Source organism: Balaenoptera ricei, chromosome 11 (assembly GCF_028023285.1).
Source record: "Balaenoptera ricei isolate mBalRic1 chromosome 11, mBalRic1.hap2, whole genome shotgun sequence".
In the NCBI taxonomy this organism is placed as follows: Eukaryota; Metazoa; Chordata; class Mammalia; order Artiodactyla; family Balaenopteridae; genus Balaenoptera; species Balaenoptera ricei.
This window is the reverse complement of record NC_082649.1, coordinates 72,321,508-72,343,205: the sequence shown is the minus strand read 5'-3', so window position 1 is coordinate 72,343,205 and position 21,698 is coordinate 72,321,508. Positions and strand designations below refer to the sequence as shown.

The following is a 21,698-nucleotide window of genomic DNA, read 5'->3' as shown; positions in this document are numbered from 1 at the left end:
CTGACTTCTCAAAGACTTTTTCCATCTCCCAGGGAGTTGCTCTGAAAATCAGTGGCAAAAGGTCATCCTGATTTCCTAAAGCAACATTTATTTAGGAAGATTTTCACAACTGAAAATTGTTTGTAAGTCTTCATGCCCCTTATTTGGAGACTGATAAAGACAAATCACCCATCCTGAGGAATATCATAAAACACAAATTAGTAACTAAAATCCCCTACATGTCAGCTTCCAAATTATTTTTCCACCATATTTTGGAAGTAACCCACAAGAAAGTTAAGGGGAAAAAAGATTTACTTAGAAACCAACAGATTTTCCATATTCAAATAGCATTAGTAGCAATAAAGGAGTGACTCTGCCCCTCTTCCTACTACCCTTCCCATGGAGTTAACAAAGCCTTTCTTGTCCTCAGAGAAACTTTAGTTAGCCATTTGATCATCACTAATTTACCTTGATTCCATTTGTCTCTAATATTTTCCTTAACATGACTGCTACAGAACTCATATATACAGTGCGTGTACATCTATATATATGTCTCTTCCCCACACCCCACCAATGTGCTGTCAAGCATCCATAATGTCTGTGCACTTCTGGCCAGTGAGTGACAGTGTAGCAACGTGCAAACACCCTTAGCCAAAGAGCATCTGTCTCCCTTGCTACCTGAGTGCAGTGTTGGCACCTCTGTTGCCATTCACTGGACCTCCTGACTAGCTGTGTTTAACCATCTTAACTGACCAGAGACATGCAGGGAATTCATGTCCATCCACGCTGTAAAAAATCAAGGAAGAAAAGAATGGAGCGAGTTTTCTAGTGGCCCCAGGAATCCTCAAGGAAATGGACCTGTAGGCAATCAGGGATCCTTGAATATAATGAAAAGATTTCTTAAAGATCCTTGCGGTCAGGGAGGAGTCAGTGACCAGCAATGTCTGAACCCCTTGGCTGAAGGTCTACCATGATGTACAGGAGCACATCTTCTGACTCTCTTAGAGCTTGCATTTCCAGGAAAGTTATCCCCTGCTAAGTGGGATCTCCAAGAATCTGATTTAGCACATGGGCCAGAATGAGCCAAGGAAACAATACAGGGGAAAATACCCAAGGGGTTTTATTTCAATTAGAAAAATTCAAAACCAAGCACACACACACTCAAGGAACCTCCAACAAGCATGCCCATTATGCATTGCTTGTAGTGGCTAAAGCCAGGAAAAAATGTGTCTCAATAAAGGAATAGAAAATTAAAGTGGTGCATTCACATCTAACACGGTGGTTATGAGGAATCATTGTAAAAAAAATATTGAATAAAAAAGCAAATTACAGAATGCCATGTAAAATATGAAAGCATTTATGTAAAATCCTCGTAAGTCAACACTCTGCATTTTGTAAGGTATGTGTACAGGTATGTAATCATGTTTTGAAAAAATGTCAGGAAGGAGAATCACCAATTTGAAATACTGGTTGTTCTAGGTATATACATGCATAATTTATCACAGTCTACTAATAGAGATGTTTCTAGTGACATGTAGAAAGTTTACACGTATTTAACTCCCTTTACACTCCCCACTTTGTAACTATAATTGTCTTGTTTTCTCTACATACACTGAGCACCACATTAGGTTTTAAAATTTTTGCTTCAACGATAAAACATGATTTAAGAAACTTATGAGAAGGACAGTCTATTATATTCATTTCTATTTTCACCCATTCCAATGTTCTTTCCTTTCTGAAGCTCTAAGCCTTCTGCTATAATTTCCCTTCTGTTTAGAGAACATCCTTTAGCCACTCTTTAAAGGTACCAAAAAATTCTCTTAGCATTCCTTAGCCTGAGAATGTCTTTATTACCCTTTATTCCTGAGGGATATTCTTGCTACAATTTCAGTACTGAAAAAATATTCTACTACTTCCTCTGGGCTCCATGGCTTCAGATAAAAAAATCTGTTGTATTTCAAGTAGGTGTTCCCTTAGAAGTAATAAGTCAATTTTTTCTTTGCTTTTAGTTTTCAGAAGTTTAGTTCTGATGTATCTTCATGTAAATTTCTTTGGGTTTATCCTATTTGGAGTTTCTTCAGCTTCAGCTTCTTGGATCTGCAGGTGTCCATCTTTCACCAAATTTAGGAATTTTTCAGCCATTATTTCTTTGAATACTTTTTCAGTCTCACTTTCTCCTCTCCTTCTTGGTCTCTGATGATATGAAAATTAGTTCTTTTTTTAATTATCCCACAGACTACAACCCTGTCCTGGCTCTATTCTTTTTTTAACAATCTATTTCTCTGTTTTTCAGCCTGGGTAAATTCGAGGATAATTTCTACTGATCTGTCCTCAAGTTCACTGATTCTACGCTCTATCATCTCCACTCTACTATTGAGCCCATCCAGTGAGTTTTTCTTTTATTTTGGTGGTTGTATTTTTCAGTTCCATAATTTCCATTTGATTTTTTATAACTTCTATTTCTTAGTTGAGATTTTCCAATTTTCGTTTGTTTCAAGAAAATAAGTAATTGCTTGTTGAAGTATTTTTATGAGGCCTTCTTTAAAATCACTGTTTGATATTTTAGATAAAATCCAACCTCTGATTCACTCTTGATTCATGTTAGTTGTTTTCTCATTCAACTTGTGATTTTTCTTGGTTCTTGGTATGATGAGTGATTTTCAGTTGTATCACTGGACATTTTGGATATTATGAGACTCCAAACCCTATTCATCCTTCTCCTTTAGCAGTCTCTCTCCCTGTTGGGTTGTAGCTGGAGGGCTGGGTGAGTGTGTATGTAGCTTCCCACTGGGCCCTGTCAACACTATCTCAGCAAAAGTGGCACACTGAGTCACATCAGCTTATTGCATTCAGGTGGGGTGGCAGTTCAGCTCTCCCCTCGGCCCTGCTGATATCTTCCCAGTGAAACTGGGGCTCCAACTCACACCACCTTTTTAGCTCTGTGCAGATGTGTAAGCTTAGCTTCCTGTTGAACTCCACTGCCACTGGAGGAGTAGATGGGAGATGTGACATACTATTTTATTGCTGCAGAATGGACAAGGAAGCCCAGCTCCCCACTGGGTCCTACTACCTCAAGGGAGGAGAGAGCAGAGTGCTAACTAGCCCACCTACCACACCCTCATTCCACTTTGTTGATGTCAGTGGAGGTGGAGGCTCAGCTGCCCACTGGGTATACTCTCACATGGGTTGGAGAGACTGGAGTACTGATATCTCCACCTCACACCATCCTCATCAGTCTCACTGATGCCATATGGGACCCCACCAGCACTGGAGGGGTACCAGGGTAAGCCAAAACCAGAGGGCCAACTAGCTCTGCTTTACACCATGTCCTTCAGTCTCATTGCTGCTGTGTGGGTGGGGAAGTAGAGGGTCAGCCTCCCACCAGGTGGGAGAAAGGAGAACACTGATGAGCCCCAACTTGCACTGCCTCATTTAGTCTTGTTGACACAGGGCACTGGTGGAGACTCAGCTCGCTCTTGAATAGGAGCACTGCCTGTGTCCCCCTAGCAGGGGCTGGAAGCTCAGGTTCCCACTCAGCCACACAAATACCACACAGTGGGAGCGGCTGCCACTGCCTGCTTCAGTCAGGCAGGGAATGGGAGACCAGCCTCTTGCTCAGTCCTGCTCACACCTCCAGGTGGGGGAATTGAAGCGCTGCTGCTTGACTGTACAGGTTGGAAGCATGGGGTGGAAAATCAGCTCTCTACTTGGCTCTGCTGAAACCATAGGGGTGGTGAGGGACTATTTTTTTCATTGGTATTTGGCTGGTGTAGGGTGAATATTGCCTAAAAGGTTTTCTGCTCTTAGGTCATTCTTTATCCTGTCCCCTGTCTAGGGGAACAGTATTTTCTGGTAGTCTCTGCTTATTGGCAGTCCAAGTGGGAGGCTTCTGGCATGCTCTGTTCACGATGTATGAGAAGTAATAAGGAAACCCAGGGGATCCACAGCCATGTGGTTCCTCATTTCTGAAGGTCCTTAGGCCATCTGTCTTCTTCTTTCTACCTTTCAAAGTCTTCCTATGTTCATTCTTTATGTGATATCTAGAGGTTTTTAGTTGTACGTAGGAGGATCTGGGTATAATGAGGTTACTCTATCTTTCCTAGAACTGGATGGATCAGTAATGCTCTAACATTTTTAAAGGAGGAATGATTCAGGTATTACTTTGTACAATTCAAATTTTAATTTTATAGCGCCCTAAAGAACATTTGGTCAAAGGAAAACTAACTCCAGGAAGAAATATCTGAAGGTGACAGCTCTACCATTTCCAGAACACATTCATCCATTTGACATTAATCTATTGAGCATCTACTAAGTTGCAGGCACTGGCTAGTTGCTGGAGTTACAACCACCAAGAAGATAAGAGACACTGTCTCCATTCTCACAGAGTTTACAATTTGAAAGAGAGATAGACATTGAACAAGTAAATAAATACCCGGCTAGTCACAACTGTGATAACTGTCCCACTGTGCTGTATTTGCTCCTCCCCTTCCCAGCCTCCAATGTAAATTAAGCTCAACACAAAGTCATTTTATTATCCATTTCACAAGTGGATTTGTGTTCATTTTTTGCTTTGAATCAAAACATCAGCTCTATAATACTCTGATTAAAATGTGTTAGCCTATCTAAATTAAAACCTCTTGATTTTTTCTTAAAGAATTCCATCACCTCCTTAATTCAGCCCAAGCAAAAGGAGTGGTTTAAAAAAAAAAAAAAAAAAAAAAAACTATGGCATCAAGCAAGACTCAGTAATTCTTGGTCATTATTTGCAATTGGAACTTAGAAGATACAATGCAGACAGCATGAATGGGGAACTTCCAAACTGTCAACCTTTACTATATCCTCATTTTATATTTTAATTAAAATAAATTAAATCCAGGCAAGCTTCCTTAAAATTAACACCTGGAGTGATTTAGAAAAAGAAAAAAAAAATCATCAACAGCAACAGCAATATGCATATGCTGAAAGCCTCACAATCCTAATATATTTGTAATATTTCAATAAAACTTTAACAGAATCCTAACCAAGCCTTGTGAGAAGAAAGACATGAAATGGGTCTACTGGCAGTGAACATGTAGAGAAAGTGATTTCAATGCTTTTGTTTTCAGGGGCAAACTCACAGATAAAGAGCATGTTTTTACTTCCTCCTTTAAAAGGAAGTCCAGTATTTTGAAGAACAGCATTGTATTCTAGAATCCACTTTGTTACAGAAATGCATCTGCATTTTTTTCTCTAGTTACATTTTGATATTAGCATCTGAAAACACACAATGAATTGAGAGACCCAAAACAAACACAAACTTTGTTTATCCCCAGCAAGAAAAAGCTTCCTTATTTATTTTGTGATAATAAAAGTAATATAATTCCATCATGAAAATTAGAAGGCACAGAAGGATCAAAAATTTTTAAATAGCTATAATTCTACTATTCTAGTGATAAATAGTCATAAATAGTCTTTTAGATGTATGTCTATGAACACCCACGTTTGTAAAAATGGGACCACAACAGTACAAAAGCATCTTAGTTTCTCTTTTATTTTGTTTTGCCTGAGAATGTAGCATGGCCATCTTTTCACATTAATGAACATAGACTTTCAACATAGTTTTTATGGCTATAACTTATCTCAACCCCTTAACGATGGACATTAGGTCTGAACAACTAACTTTATCAATACATTTCATAAGTACATATTTTGATAAAGCTACAAGTTTAGGTTTATTTGAAGGACATAAATTTAAATATATATAATATTGTACTACATATAGTACAACACATAGTACAATATTATATATATATATATATATATATATATATATATATATATATATATGTTATTGTGTGAAAGAATTAGTTCTCAAGCAAATTTCCACAATAATCAAATAAATGTAGAGAAACCCTCCGCTGACAGTGTCTTCATAGATTTAAGGCATTCACTCTACTCTGAAAGTGCTGGTTGCTGAAGTCATTATAGGTCTGGAGGAAACTCAACAGTCTAGCTGGTTTTGGACTTTACTGCAGGGTAGACCCTGAACATATCTGAGGGACCCAGAACACCCAAGATCCATCAGGAAACCAAACCATGTTCAGAACTAGGCCAACTTCCCGGTATGTTGAGTTGGAAGAGGAGCTTTAATCAAAGATATAAAAAATGGTTACTTGGTAGTTTAAATTCTAAATGCTGGCTCTGGGACAAAGAGTTATAAATTACAAAACTCAAACAATTCACTGGGGATCTTAATAATATACACACAAATAATTCTAAACGAGCCCAACAACTCAATCAAAGTTATATAACTGACCCAACCCCCAATACTTTTAACATTTTGATTGAAGGGGAGGGGAAATATCAGTAATTTTTCCAAAAGTGAAAAATAGCAATACTGCATCTTGGTAAATCTGCAGAGAATAATTTGTATCGAAAAGGATACCTAGCGAATAACAAATCACATATACAAGCTCATTGTAAAACTTGCTTGGGGATTGGAAATGTTTTCACATTTTCCCACAATTTACACAGGAAGTTAATGTATAGCAAGGACACAATTAGTATCAAATATGATTAATTCATACTGTGGGGAAATTCAGGAAGTGTTTTGTGTTTTGATACTGCATTGAGGCTTCTTTTTCCCCAATCTCCATCCACAGGACAGTCAAGCAGACATTTACAGAGCATTCATTCCCTGAAATTCTAAACAGAATGTCAGATTATAACCTGGGAACTTGGGTCTTTTCTTCCACAGGCTGGGAAATCTAACCTTCTTATGATTACATTATTCTTACTTCATGGATGTTACATTTTCTGCAATATAATGAAATCCATAGAAGATTATTTTAAAAATTAACTCAAGCAAGTGCTTCATTCCAAGAAAAGTCCATGGCAGAAAAACCAACCACTTCATATTTTAGGATGCTTCATCTTGCTGGGTACCAAGGTAGGCATGGGAGATGAGAAGGAGAGCTTGGCAAAGGGCCATTCCATTCACTCTACTGTTGTCCATAAAGCACCACCATGGTATAAGTCCCCGGAAATCTACTAGTTCCTTTCAGCTCTCACTGAAATCCCAACTACAGCTGAGAAGCATAAGACTATCTTGCAGAAAGTACTACACCACCAGGGCTCCTCTGTGTTGAAGACAGGATCTAGACCAAATTCTCATTCTAATACAGGGCTCTAACAACCCCCCAACACACACACCCACACCAGGTGGTTTGTTGTTTAAAAAATAGGGATTTTCTTTTCTCTTTAACAAAACAAAACAAAAAAAAAGAAAAAGAAAAGGAAGAAAGGAAAAACAGCTTGCCGTTATGATACTTATAAAATAACTTTCCATGAGTCTTAAGCTTTTCTGAAAATCAGTTTTATGAATTTTTGTTGTTGTTGTTTGATTAAAGCTATCCTTACTTCCTTTTAACATTCCTTTTTTAAATTTGATGATCTCGTCCCCTATTAGCCATGCTCTGGGGGAAAAAATGTAGCTCATTAGGACTGGAAATCTATAGCAGCTGCCGGTCTTTCTGCTTTTGCTGTTATTGTCCAGCCTAGAACTTACTCTGTATACCAGAGGGACTGGCTTCATTCCCTCCACATCCAACCATCCCATCTTCCTCCAGGAGCATCCCTCCAGCTTGAGTCTTTAAGCCAGAATGGCTGACGAAAGACTTAGCCTCCTTGGACTACAAGAAGCATCTGATCCCTCCTATTGTCAGGGGCAAACCCCCAATGGTAAAGAAATATTACTCCTTTCTCAAAGTAAACCAAGCATAGACCTGTAAAAGGCAAACCAACTTTACTGGGTGCAGGAAATCTACAGTAACTAGATAAGTTATGTTAATATACACTAACCAAATTCATCAAGGAAATGAAGTCTGAGAAGTTTCCAAAAAATTCAAAAAAAACAACATACACAAAAAAGTGAGATGGTTTAAATAAAAGAACCTATCTTAACCTATTCAACATGTCGTTTGCTCAGTTAACAAAGGTAGAGAGAGATCATTGAAAAGAAAAGAAGGTCTATTTGGATGAACACAAAGAAAATATTAAAAAGCAAAAGGTAAAGAAAGAAATACTTGGAAGTTCCAGGTTTTTAGCTCTCGCTTGACATTTTTAAGGACTTTTAACATCCCGAAATGGGCTCACAGTTGCACTGGTGTGAATCATCAGCGACATCTAGTGGATGACAATATTACGGTGTCTGGCGGCAGCTTAAATTCAAATCATATCTCGGACCTCAGTACCTCACCCTATCTTAACATTTTTCGTTGGCAGAAAAAAAAATATATAGGTGACCTCCATTTACTTTAATTCAATAAGTCTGTCTGAGTTTAGTCTGAAGATAGGAACGTGGAAGAAACTGTTAAGTTGCTTAGTCAACCTGGCAAGGATCATGCTTAGAAAGAACCTGAGAAAAGCTGACTGCTGTACAGGCTGAGACCTGGGTTTTATAAGGCTGTGTTGTTGCTCAGATTGATTTAATTAGCGTAGAAGAAAAAGAGGGCTGCACGGTAAACAAACACTGAGGTAGTAATTACGTGACTATGGCCGATGCTATTTCACCCCTGTCAAGCACATTATGCTTCAGACATTTTTCAAAATGACTTGACATTTTTTCTGCGTGACATGTTTCGGGTTTGATACAGTGAAAACAGCTGGTTGCCTCCTGCTGCCTGGAAGATCCAGCAGTGGAGAAGCAGCCTTGAAGCCTCTTCACTTTCCTGCAGGACCTCTTTTAAACCTTGCAAAAGGAGCTCACTGTTGTCACATGCTGGTTGGAAGGGAGGAGGGCATGGGGTGGAGGGGGCACAGGCTTTGCAGGTAGAAGGATCTGAGGTCCTGGCCCTGACTCACCGTTCCTTATCCCACCCTGCAGGTCCTAGCTGTCTGACCTTGGGGATGTTATTAACCTGTTAATCATCCCCTGTGAAGTGGGAAAGCACCGCCCACCTCCCAGGGTTGTGATTTGTTAAGTAATCAGCCTGGTGCCTGAGACTGATAACCTGGTTATGATTACTGGACCAGAAGCACCCTGCAGGCAGGGAGCATGTCCCACGTGTTTATGACTACAAATAGGGTTGCCAGTATAACAAATAAAAACACAGGACTCTCAGGTACATTTAAATTTCAAATTCAACAAGGTGTCCTATATTTTACCTGGCAATCCTACCTTTTGCCTAGGGTAATCCTGGTTTATAACTGTTGTCCAAGAGTAATTATCAATAGCCCCTCTTCCACTTTTAAAAGTATCCTGATTTGAAGAAAACTACTTTTGGATCCCTAACTCCAAGCCTACGCCAAGCACAATGCCATGGATGTTAAGAGGCCCTCTGATGCGCATCTTAAACAACCAAAGGAACAGCTATTTTCTGGAAAGGAGACCCAAGGGAAGCACATGTGTCCAAGATGTTTGCTGATTTAAAAGCTTCTCTCTGTTACAAACTTGGAAAAATCTGTTTTATGAAAAATTTTATTAGTCTATAGATACGTATTGATAATCCGAAAGTGTCAGGACTCTCCAACACTCTACAAAGCCAAATGACCAAGCAGAAAGCATTTCCGGTTCATCCTGGGCTGAGTAGAGCATACACACAAGTCAATAGTCTCAGTTCTGACTTCTGCTAACACATTCCAAAACAAAGAAAGGAACAAGAGAACAGAAAGGAGGGAAGGGGAGAGGGAGGGAGGGAGGGAGGGAATGGGAGAGGGAGGGAGGGAGGGAGGGAAGGGGAGAGGGAGGAAGGGAGGGAAGGGGAGAGGGAGGGAAGGAGAGAAGGGGAGAGGGAGGGAGGGAGTGAAGGAAAGAGGGAGTTAGAGAGGGGAGAAGGGAGGCAGGGAAAGATAAAGCCTTGGTGGGGAGAGAGAGAGAAAAAAAAGGAAAAAAATCAAGAGTAAAGAAAGACACAAAAGTAGAGACAGTACAACCAGACATTAATAAGGAGCTACACAGCATAATATCTTTGAATCAAAAAAAGGATTTTCTGACTTAACGGAATGCAACGAAATCAAAGGATAAGATTTTGCAAACAGACATCACCACCAACTGTGGTTACAAATTATTCTGTAAAATGGGGGAAAAATCAAAGAATGCATTTTTACACAAAAAGAACTATTAAGAATTCAGATTTGACAGTTGAAAAAAATTCAGTTGTTCCTCGGAGAAAGACACAGCATCGACTCTTTATTTGCTGCACATACATTCCACTCCTCAACTGATTTCATTTCTGCACACTAATTGGGGCTGGTATTTATGATGGGTTAATAACAGAGACAGTCAGGAAAGCTGAAACACTATCATTAATATCACTAGGGAAGAATAGCTCAGCAGAGATGTGCATCATAATTAATGTCACCTAAGAAATTATTTTCAATATTCAGAATATTTAAGAAAAGAATTGATGGTACGTTTAATGTGAGAAACAAAAGCATTGTGTAATTGATTCCAAAATATCCTGACCCATTAAAAAGGAATGGAAAGACAAATATTATGACAGACATGTAAAGTACAGTTGATAACAAAGATGGAAAGCTGGAAAAGATCAAAATAATTTGAAGCTATAAAAATTATTGTTCTTTTATGGCATTCTTGAAACATAAGTATATTTTATATGAGTTTGGTGCCTGAACTAAACTTTGCACACATCCTGTATCTTTAGAATACAAATAAAAATGTGTCTACCAGCTCTCTCCAACTATCAAATCTATGATACAGACATGTTCTTGGGCTCTTCTCTTGCCCACTATAAGCCAGAAATCAACATCTGTCTGAAAAGTTATCCAGGATACACACCTAATAATCATTAAATTTAAATCATTAAATTTAATAATCATTAAATTGAATTGTCTGAGTAGGAGAAGAAACTCAACTTTCATTCAAGCCAACCAACTTCCACTGTGCTCTAAGGTGGCTGAAGTCTCCAAGGCTAGGAATATGCTGGATGAAAGCTGGGCTCCCAAAGACCCCATGTGTCCATCTCCAATGTACATCCATGGAAGGACATCAAGATCACTCAGTAAACCAGGTCTCCCAAAGGCTTTACTCTCTGCTAGTTAACAAGGCAGAGCTGTGAGATGCTCAAGAACTGGTAACTGGCCCTTCCCTGCATCCTCAGTGCCTGACACTGGCCAGGTACCTCAGAGGTGCTTGCAGCTCAGCACTCACTCACTGAAACCACAGGGAATACTGAGGCTCCCCATGAGTGATAATGAAAGATGTGTAAGTGCATCAACTTATCTGAACTTCAGAGGAAAATCCAAGCCCACTCTTCTTTGGCCATTTCTGGTATCCCCAGAGATGTTCAGATTGGATAGAGCTGACGGTGGGAGAGGGGACAACAGGGATACTAGCAGAAAATTCTAGAAAAGAAGATGAGCAGCCGAGTGTGAAGGTGCTTAAACAACCCTGAGTCTAGTGCCTTAGATCTGTTTCTCATATAATCCTCAAATTGTGCCTCAAAAGAGCTAAGTAACTTGCCTAAGAACTTACCCAGCTATTAAATGGCCACACTGGGCTTTGAAATTATATCTTACTCCTAAATCCATATTCCTTTATTAGCTAAACTGCTTTAAGGAGGAGAATAAACAGCTGTGGGTACTTCTCATCTTCTCCTCCTGTATCCCCAGGACCAGCTCTGGGAACAGGACAAATGGGATGCAGAAGTGCAGGGGTGTGGGGCATGCAGAGATGCAGGGACGAAGGAATGCAGAGATACAAAGATGTAGAGATTCAAGTTATTTGTGAGGTATGGAGGATACAGAGATGTGGGTCATGTAGGAAAGTGGGGATGCAGAGATGCAGGGATGGGAGGGATGAAGGGATGTAGGGATACATAGATGCAGAGATGCAGGGATGTGTAAGGCATGGAGGATGGAGGTATGTGGGGAGAGGATGGAAATGATGAGGAGAGCAGTGTAGACAAATCCAAGTGCTATGGACCACAGCACACAAGAAGCTGCTGGAGATGTGATGAAGGCTGCCTCCTGGCTACTTGCTCCATCACCAAGAAAGCAGAGCCCACCAGAGGTCCTGGCTCCATCTGCGCTCAGGAGCTGACTGACTGAAATACAAAACAGTCATCTATGGGTAGGATGAATGCCTCATCATCTTCAGCAGTCAGTGGTAATGCTTCCTTCACAGACTGCGGGCCCATCAGGAACTCTGGTCTAATGTGCATTCAGGCACAAAAGGAAGAAGTAGTTGCTGCCTTCAGGGCAAAAACAAACAGATTCCATGGCCTCCTTTGAGGAACTTGAAAGTCCACACTGTTATAAAGAGCTGCTTCTGTAGCTTCAATGTCAGAACCATCTGCTTTTCATGGAGACACAAGCCAGGATCTTCTCCTCCAACCAGGCTCCAGGGTCCTCACCAGCTCTCCTCACAGCCTGGTCCAGGGCAGGCCTCAAAAATCACTCTAACCGTGGCTGGCTACATAACTTGCAGGGCCCAGTGCAAAGGAAGATGCAGGGCCCCTTTTTCAAAAATCATTAAGAATATCAAGAAGGCGGAGAGATTGGTTCAAGATGGCAGAGTAGAAGGACATGCTCTCACTCCCTCTTGCAAGAGCACCAGAATCACAACTAACTGCTGAACAATCATCGACAGGAAGACACTGGAATTCACCAAAAAAAGATACCCCATATCCAAAGACAAAGGAGAATCCACAATGAGACGGTAGGAGGGGCGCAATCACAGTTAAGTCAAATCCCATAACTGCTGGGTGGGTGACTCACAGACTGGAGAACACTTATACCACAGAAGTCCACCCACTGGAGTGAAGGTTCTAAGCCCCACATCAGGTTTCCCAACCTGTGGGTCTGACAATGGGAGGAGGAATTCCTAGAGAATCAGACTTTGAAGGCTAGCGGGATTTGACTGCAGGACTTCGACAGGACTGGGGGAAACAGGGACTCCGCTCTTGGAGGGCAAATACAAAGTAGTGTGCACATCAGGACCCAGGGGAAGGAGCAGTGACCCCATAGGAGACTGAACCAGACCTACCTGCTAGTGTTGGAGGGTCTCCTGCAGAGGCAGGGGGTGGTTGTGTCTCACCATGAGGACAAGGACACTGGCAGCAGAAGTTATAGGAAGTACTCCTTGGCGTGAGCCCTCCCAGAGTCCGCCATTAGCGCGGGTAGGCTCCAGTGTTGGGTCGCCTCAGGCCAAACAACCAACAGAGAGGGAACCCAGCCCCACCCATCAGCAGACAAGTGGATTAAAGTTTTACTGACCTCTGCCACAAAAGCAGCAGCCAGCTCTAACCACCACCAGTCCCTCCCATCAGGAAACTTGCACAAGCCTCTTAGGTAGCCTCATCCACCAGAGAGCAGACAGCAGAAGCAAGAAGAACTGCAATCCTGCAGCCTGTGGAACAAAAAATCACATTCACAGAAAGACAGACAAGGTGAAAAGGCAGAGGGCTATGTACCAGATGAAGGAACAAGATAAAACTGAAGAAAAACAGCTAAAAGAAATGGAGATAGGCAACCTTCCAGAAAAAGAATACAGAATAATGAGAGTGAAGATGATCCAGGACCTCGGAAAAAGAATGGAGGCAAAGATCAAGAAGATGCAAGAAATGTTTAACAAGGACCTAGAAGAATTAAAGGACAAACACCTAGAAGAATTAAAGAACAAACAAACAGAGATGAACAATACAATAACTGAAATGAAAAATACACTAGAAGGAATCAATAGCAGAATAACCGAGGCAGAAGAACAGATAAGTGACCTGTAAGACAGAATGGTGGAATTCACTGCTGTGGATCAGAATAAAGAAAAAAGAATGAAAAGAAATGAAGACAGCCTAGGAGACCTCTGGGACAACATTAAATGCAACAACATACGCATTTTAGGGGTCCCAGAAGGAGAAGACAGAGAGAAAGGACCCGAGAAAATATTTGAAGAGATTATAGTCGAGAACTCCCCTAACATGGGAAAGGAAATGGCCACCCAAGCCCAGGAAGTGCAGAGAGTCCCATACAGGATAAACCCAAGGAGAAACACGCCGAGATACATAGTAATCAAATTGGTAAAATTTAAAGACAAAGAAAAGTTATTGAAAGCAACAAGGGAAAAACGACAAATAACATACAAGGGAACTCCCATAAGGTTAACAGCTGATTTCTCAGCAGAAACTCTACAAGCCAGAAGGGAGTGGCATGACACATTTAAAGTGATGAAAGGGAAGAACGTACAACCCAGCTTACTCTACCCGGCAAGGATCTCATTCAGATTCGAGGGAGAAATCAAAAGCTTTACAGACAAGCAAAAGCTAAGAGAATTCAGCACCCCCAAACCAGCTCTACAACAAATGCTAAAGGAACTTCTCTAAGTGGGAAACACAAGAGAAGAAAAGGAACTACAAAAACAAATCCATAACGATTAAGAAAATGGTAATAGGACAATGTTCATTGCAGCTCTATTTACAATTGCCAGAACATGAAAGCAACCTAAGTGTCCATTGACAGATGAATGGATAAAGAAGATGTGGCACATATATACAATGGAATATTACTCAGCCATAAAAAGAAACAAAATTGAGTTATTTGTAGTGAGGTGGATGGACCTAGAGTCTGTCATACAGAGTGAAGTCAGAAAGAGAAAACAAATACCATATGCTAACACATACATATGGAATCTAAAAAAAAATTAAAATGGTCATGAAGAACCTAAGGGCAAGATGGGAATAAAGACGCAGACCTACTAGAGAATGGACTTGAGGACATGGGGAGGGGGAAGGGTAAGCTGGGACAAAGTGAGAGAGTGATAGTGTATATATGGACATATATACACTACCAAATGTAAAACAGATAGCTAGTGGGAAGCAGTCGCATAGCACAGGGAGATCAGCTCGGAGCTTTGTGACCAGCTAGAAAGGTGGGATAGGGAGGGTGGGAGGCAGGGAGATGCAAGAGGGAAGAGATATGGGGATATATGTATATGTATAACTGATTTACTTTGTTATAAAGCAGAAACTAACACACCACTGCAAAGCAATTATACTCCAGTAAAAATGTTAAAAAATATAAAAAGAAAAAAAAAGAAAAGAAAATGGTAATAGGAACATACATATCGATAATTACCTTAAACGTGAATGGATTAAATGCTCCAACCAAAAGACACAGGCTTGCTGAATGGATACAAAAACAAGACCCATATATATGCTGTCTACAAGAGATCCACTTCAGACCTAGGGACACATACAGACTGAAAGTGAGGGGATGGAAAAAGATATTCCATACAAATGGAATTCAAAAGAAAGCTGGACTAGCAATACTCATATCAGATAAAATAGACTTTAAAATAAAGAATGTTACAAGAGACAAGGAAGGACACTACATAATGATCAAGGGATCAATCCAAGAAGAAGAAGTAACAGTTATAAATATATATGCACCCAACATAGGAGCACCTCAATACATAAGGCAACTGCTAACAGCTATAAAAGAGGAAATTGACAGTAACACAATAATAGTGGGGGACTTTAACACCTCACTTACACCAATGGACAGATCATCCAAAATGAAAATTAATAAGGAAACACAAGCTTTAAATGACACAATAGACCAGATAGATTTAATTGATATTTATAGGACATTCCATCCACAAACAGCAGATTACACTTTCTTCTCAAGTGCACACAGAACGTTCTCCAGGATAGATCACATCCTGGGTCACAACTCAAGCCTCAGTAAATTTAAGAAAATTGAAATTACAACAAGCATCTTTTCTAACCACAATGCTATGAGATTAGAAATCAATTACAGGGAAAAAAACGTAAAAAACACAAACACATGGAGGCTAAACAATACATTACTAAATGACCAATCACTGAAGACATCAAAGAGGAAACCAAAAAATACCTAGACACAAATGACAATGAAAAACACGATTATCCAAAGCCTATGGGATGCAGAAAAAGCAGTTCTAAGAGGGAAGTTTATAGCAATACAAGCCTACCTCAAGAAGCAAGAAAAATCTCAAATAAACAATCTAAACTTACACCTAAAGGAACTAGAGAAAGAAGAACAAACAAAACCCAAAGTTAGCAGAAGGAAAGAAATCATAAAGATCAGAGTAGAAATAAATGAAATAGAAACAAAGAAAACAATAGCACAGATCAATAAAACTAAAATCTGGTTCTTTGAAAAGATAAACAAGATTGAAAAACCATTAGCCAGACTCATCAAGAAAAAGAGGGAAAGGACTCAAATCAATAAAATTAGAAATGAAAAAGGAAAAGTTACAACAGACACCGCAGAAATACAAAGCATCCTAAGAGACTACTACAAGCAACTCTATGCCAATAAAACAGACAACCTGGAAGAAATGGACAAATTCTTAGAAAGGTATAACCTGCCAAGACTGACCAGGAAGAAACAGAAAATATGAACAGACCAATCACAAGTAATGAAATTGAAACTGTGATTAAAAATCTTCCAACAAACAAAAGTCCAGGACCAGATGGCTTCACAGGTGAATTCTATCAAACATTTAGAGAAGAGTTAACACCCATCCTTCTCAAACTCTTCCCAAAAATTGCAGAGGAAGGAACACTCACAAACTCATTCTATGAGGCCACTATCACTCTGATACCAAAACCAGACAAAGATACTACAAAAAAGAAAATTAGAGACCATTATCACTGATGAATATAGATGCAAAAATCCTCAACAAAATACTAGCAAACAGAATCCAACAGCACATTAAAAGGATCATACACCATGATCAAGTGGGGTTTATCCCAGGAATGCAAGGATTCTTCAATGTATGCAAATCAATCAATGTGATACACCATATTAACAAATTGAAGAAGAAAAACCATATGATCATCTCAATAGATGCAGAAAAAGCTTTTTACAAAATTCAATACCCATTTATGATAAAAACTCTTCAGAAAATGGGCATAGAGGGAACCTACCTCAACATAATAAAGGCCATATACAACAAACCCACAGCAAACATCATTCTCTATGGTGAAAAACTGAAAGCATTTCCTCTAAGATCAGGAACAAGACAAGGATGTCCACTCTCACCTCTATTATTCAACACAGTTTGGAAGTCCTAGCCACGGCAATCAAAGAAAAAAAAGAAATAAAAGGAATACAAATTGGAAAAGAAGAAGTAAAAGTGTCACTGTTTGCAGATGACATGATACTATACATAGAGAATCCTAAAGATGCCACAAGAAAACTACTAGAGCTAATCAATGAATTTGGTAAAGTTGCAAGATACAAAATTAATGCACAGAAATCTCTTGCATTCCTATACATTAATGATGAAAAATCTGAAAGAGAAATTAAGGAAACACTCCCATTTACCATTGCAACAAAAAGAATACAATACCTAGGTATAAACCTACCTAAGGAGACAAAAGACCTGTATGCAGAAAACTATAAGACACTGATGAAAGAAATTAAAGATGATCCAAACAGATGGAGAGCCATAACATGTTCTTGGATTGGAAGAATCAATATTGTGAAAATGACTATACTACCCAAAGCAATCTACAGATTCAATGCAATCCCTATCAAATTACCAATGGTATTTTTTACAGAACTAGAACAAAAAGTCTTAAAATGTGTATGGAGACACAAAAGACCCCAAATAGCCAAAGCAGTCTTGAGGAAAAAAACAGAGCTGGAGGAATCAGACTCCCTGACTTCAGACTATATTACAAAGCTACAGTCATCAAGACAGTATCGTACTGGCACAAAAACAGAAATATAGATCAGTGGAACAGGATAGAAAGCACAGAGCTAAACCCACGCACCTATGGTCAATGCTGTATTCTGGTGTACAGGTGCCAGTGTTTCTGTAAGCAGATGCAAGATATGGAGTTGATGGTTCCCAGGGTCTGTGCCTTTTCAGTTTTACAAGCTTCTGCAAAGCTGACCTGAAGTGTGGCTGGACCAGCGGAGTCCCATCTCCCCAGGCCTTACCAACATTTGATATCATCATCTTCATCATCATTATTATGATTTTGCCACCTGATCAGTAAAAATTGTACTTCACTGCTTTAATTTACTTTTCCTTGATAACTAGTGAGATTGAGTATCTTTTCTTCGTCCATATAATTCTACTCCTGTCGACTGACTGCTCATATCCATTGCCCATTTTTCTGCTGCTTCTTTGCAGTAGATTGATATGGAGGAGTTTTTACTGTGATATTTTGGTGACTGCTATGGATGAGTTCTGCCTCTAGCCTAGATACTAGTCCTTTGTTGCCTGTATTGTAAATATTTTCTTAAACACCTCAAAATTGAAAACATTCTCTTCAGAAGTCCCTAGCACCAGAAAGCAGTACACACTCAGAAAAGGTCACCAACAGGACTGCAATTTGGGTCTGCAGTACAAGAACTCCAATCTGCTGTTTCCTTCTGGAAAATCCTCAGTGTCCCAGCACGCTAGATGCTGGAAATCGCCATGAAGGACGACGCCCTGGGACCAGCACCACCCCCAGGTATTTCTGACAATAATCGTTACCAGGTCCAATTAACTGCTTTACAAAAGCAGGCACATTCTCTCTCTAACCAGTGAACCCTGACATGCCGACACCACAATTAGAAGCAAAGAATAAATTAAAAACACATCCTTTCTGTCATGTGGGATAATGCACACAAGGGCAGGCCTAATTGTATTTTTTAAAGCTATATGTGAATTATAAAAACAAAGACAATGGACAAACCTGAGAGGTGATTATAAGGCTCCAAGCGAGGTGGACCACCCCCCTGCTGTGGAAAACACAAGTTAGGACATATCTCATCCCAATGCCCCTCGAACATTTTTTCTTCCATGATCACCTGAAATTTACTCCCCTAAATATCTCACCATCCTGAAATGGGAAGTGGCCTAGGGCAATATGCTCCTCAGTGGCTTGAATCTCCTCTTCTCATATGTATTCATTAAATCCTTATTGCCAACATGCCCTGGTTCCCAACCCTTGACATGATAACCATGCAGCAGGAAATGGTTGCCTCTCTCAGAAAAGCAAATCTGCCAACAACAGCCCTCCCCCTGTGGAGTCCAGGTGAACTTTTCAAATCCAGAGTTGGTTTCTGCCACACTGGAAGAATATACATCAATAACTTAAATCCCATCTGCAGACACTCCCAAGGGACAGACCCCTAAGGCCCTCCTTGCTCAAGAGCGGATGTCACCTGCTCTGCCGTTTCCCCATCTTTTGTCTATTAAACTTAAAGAGAATAGAAAAAAGGCAGAGGAAGCAAACAAAGAGAGCACATTATGTCTGACTCACTGTATCAGGCACCTCCAATTGTTGCTGGCACCCTGGCTGCTGTCCCAAGTCCCAGGGAAAATATTCTAGAATCTTTTCCTTTGCAGGTAGATCCAAGAAAGTAATGAACAAATGAACTAATGAATGAATGAATACTCAGGGCCTTTGGTATAGAAATACTGCAGATGACAGATGTTCCCACACTACCACCAAGCTCACTGCAGAATCATCTTGCCAGAGGTGCTTCTTTCTTCATCTGGGAGCCAAGCCCCCACCCTGGAAAGAGTATCATGTGGCTTATAAACGGTGACTTGAGAAAATATATAACAATAGCATCAAATACCGAAGGAGACAATTCTGTAGTCCAATGAGGCAAGAAAATAAAAACAACAGCTACTGACTCAACTGAATTCAACCTGTACCTTTGGTAGTCTGCTTTCCAAATTCCTTACAATTTCCCATCACCCACCCACACCAGACCAAAGAAAGACCTAGAAAATAAATATTCATAAACAAGTGCTTTCTGAAAAGCGTAATATTTAAAGCACTGTTCATGGAATCAAAACCAGTTAGTTTCTGATCCAAGGGTTCACCATGCTGTACCGTGTGACTGTGCGTAACTTTTTAACTTCTCTGAATGCCAGTTTTATCATTCATGAAGTGAGGTTATCATAGTACCTACCCTCACCAGATTGGTATGAAGATTAAATACGATAGTCATAGCCCCCCAAATGCTATTTCACCTGACAATCTAAAGTTTAAGGCGTACCTTGTGATTCTGAGTCAAGGTCTTGCAACTCCTCTCAAATAACCTGAGACTGGATGTGGACCCAGCTGAGATGTGACCGAGATTCAAGATCAGAACCCAGAGTTGGGGTTGGGGCGTATGAGACCTAAAAAGTGGAATATAGCTGGCTCCAAAGCAAACAGAATTTTGCTGATTTTTAATCTGATAGTTATGTTGTCTTTGAAAGTGAAATGAATAAAGGCCCAGACTCCAGACATCTGTTTCTGCTAAGACATTCTAAGAGCATGGTGGTGCTCCTGGAAATTTAAATGAGAGGGCATGCTCCCAGAACCACGTGCCCTACAGTTCAATCATTTTAAATTCAGAAGGTCCCAGAAAATATGGCACACAGAGCCAAAAAGAAGTGTAGAACATAATAAATGGCTGGTATTTAATAATAAAGACAGAATGCTTAAGGCAATTACAAGAGAGATTTCCTTTAAAACCATTAATGAAATTGTAAGAGGAATATAAAATATGTCCTAACACCAGTCTCTTGTTTGTGTTTCTCTTCAGACAGATAAAGGACCCTTTTTAAAACAACAATGAAAGCAAAAGTGAACAATTAGCTAACCCAGTGCTCCAAAATTGGCTGATGATTATGAAGGGAAATTGTTCCAGGTCTTTTGCTCTCTCTGCCTACTTAGATAGGGGCCTCCCACCATCTGCCTCACACACCCAGGAAGGCACAGGTGTGACCAAAGAGAGTCTGAGTTCAGTCCCTCCATGGACACAAAACACCCAATCCTGTCACCCACCAAAGTCCCAAAAAGGCTAGAAATGGCTCAGGCTCTGAGCATGCACAGCCCCGCTGCTGCTCCCAATTCTGCTAGGAGCATCGCATTTTTTTCTCTTGAACAAATGATGCTTTTAACCGTCTTCCTAGTGGGGATCTCACTCTTGAGATGATCCTCCATTTTTTTCCATCAGTCATTCACCCCTTCTTCAGATATTTCTTGAGTGCCAGCTGTGTGCCTAAGCTCTGATCACAAACTGAGAAACAGATGTGGTCCCTGCCCCACAGAACTCACAGCCCTCAAAGGAGGCAGAGACTAAATAAGCAATTATGAATGTAATCAACTTCTTTGTATTTCAAGAGTATTGGTCAAAATCATGATCATAGTAATGATAATGGTTACCCTGAACTGGGATCATGTTCTGTACCAGACAGTGTGCTCAATACTTCATGTAGATCAATAAGCCCGTGGAAACCTGACACCATTACAGGGAGAGTATCATCACCCTAAATATACAGAAGAAACTGAGACTCCAACAGGCTAGGAAATTTGCCGTGGGTCTCACTACCAGCAAGAAAAAACAAGCCAGGATTCAAATGTGTGTCTTTCTCTCTTCAGAAGACAGCTAATATCTACCTCACCCAGAATATTAATCAGCAAATATAAGCAGACATAATGAATCCTTTTGTATCTTCTTGTAATCAAAACGGCATTTTGACCAGACAAAAGCTGTTTGTGGCCCATTGTTCTTCTGACCTGGGTTTCAGAAAATATTACTAATAAGCTGTAATTCCTCCTCCAGCTCTCCAATCTTGCTCCTTTTAATCAGAACAACTTCTACATTTCAGCCAATCTCATGTAGAATGAGAGGACAAAAGGCTTTAAAACCTAGAAAAAAATTTTTTTCATGGTGTTTACATGGTCTCAGCCACCTGAAAACTTTTAGGAAGAAGGATCAATTATGAATACATT

General features: G+C 40.1%; 1 protein-coding gene across 2 annotated transcripts in view; it reads right to left on the bottom strand.

Annotated features, from left to right (window-relative positions):
• CACNA2D3 (calcium voltage-gated channel auxiliary subunit alpha2delta 3) overlaps positions 1 to 21,698 on the bottom strand; it is a 770,150-nt gene that overhangs the window by 500,697 nt on the left and 247,755 nt on the right. The window lies entirely within an intron of this gene.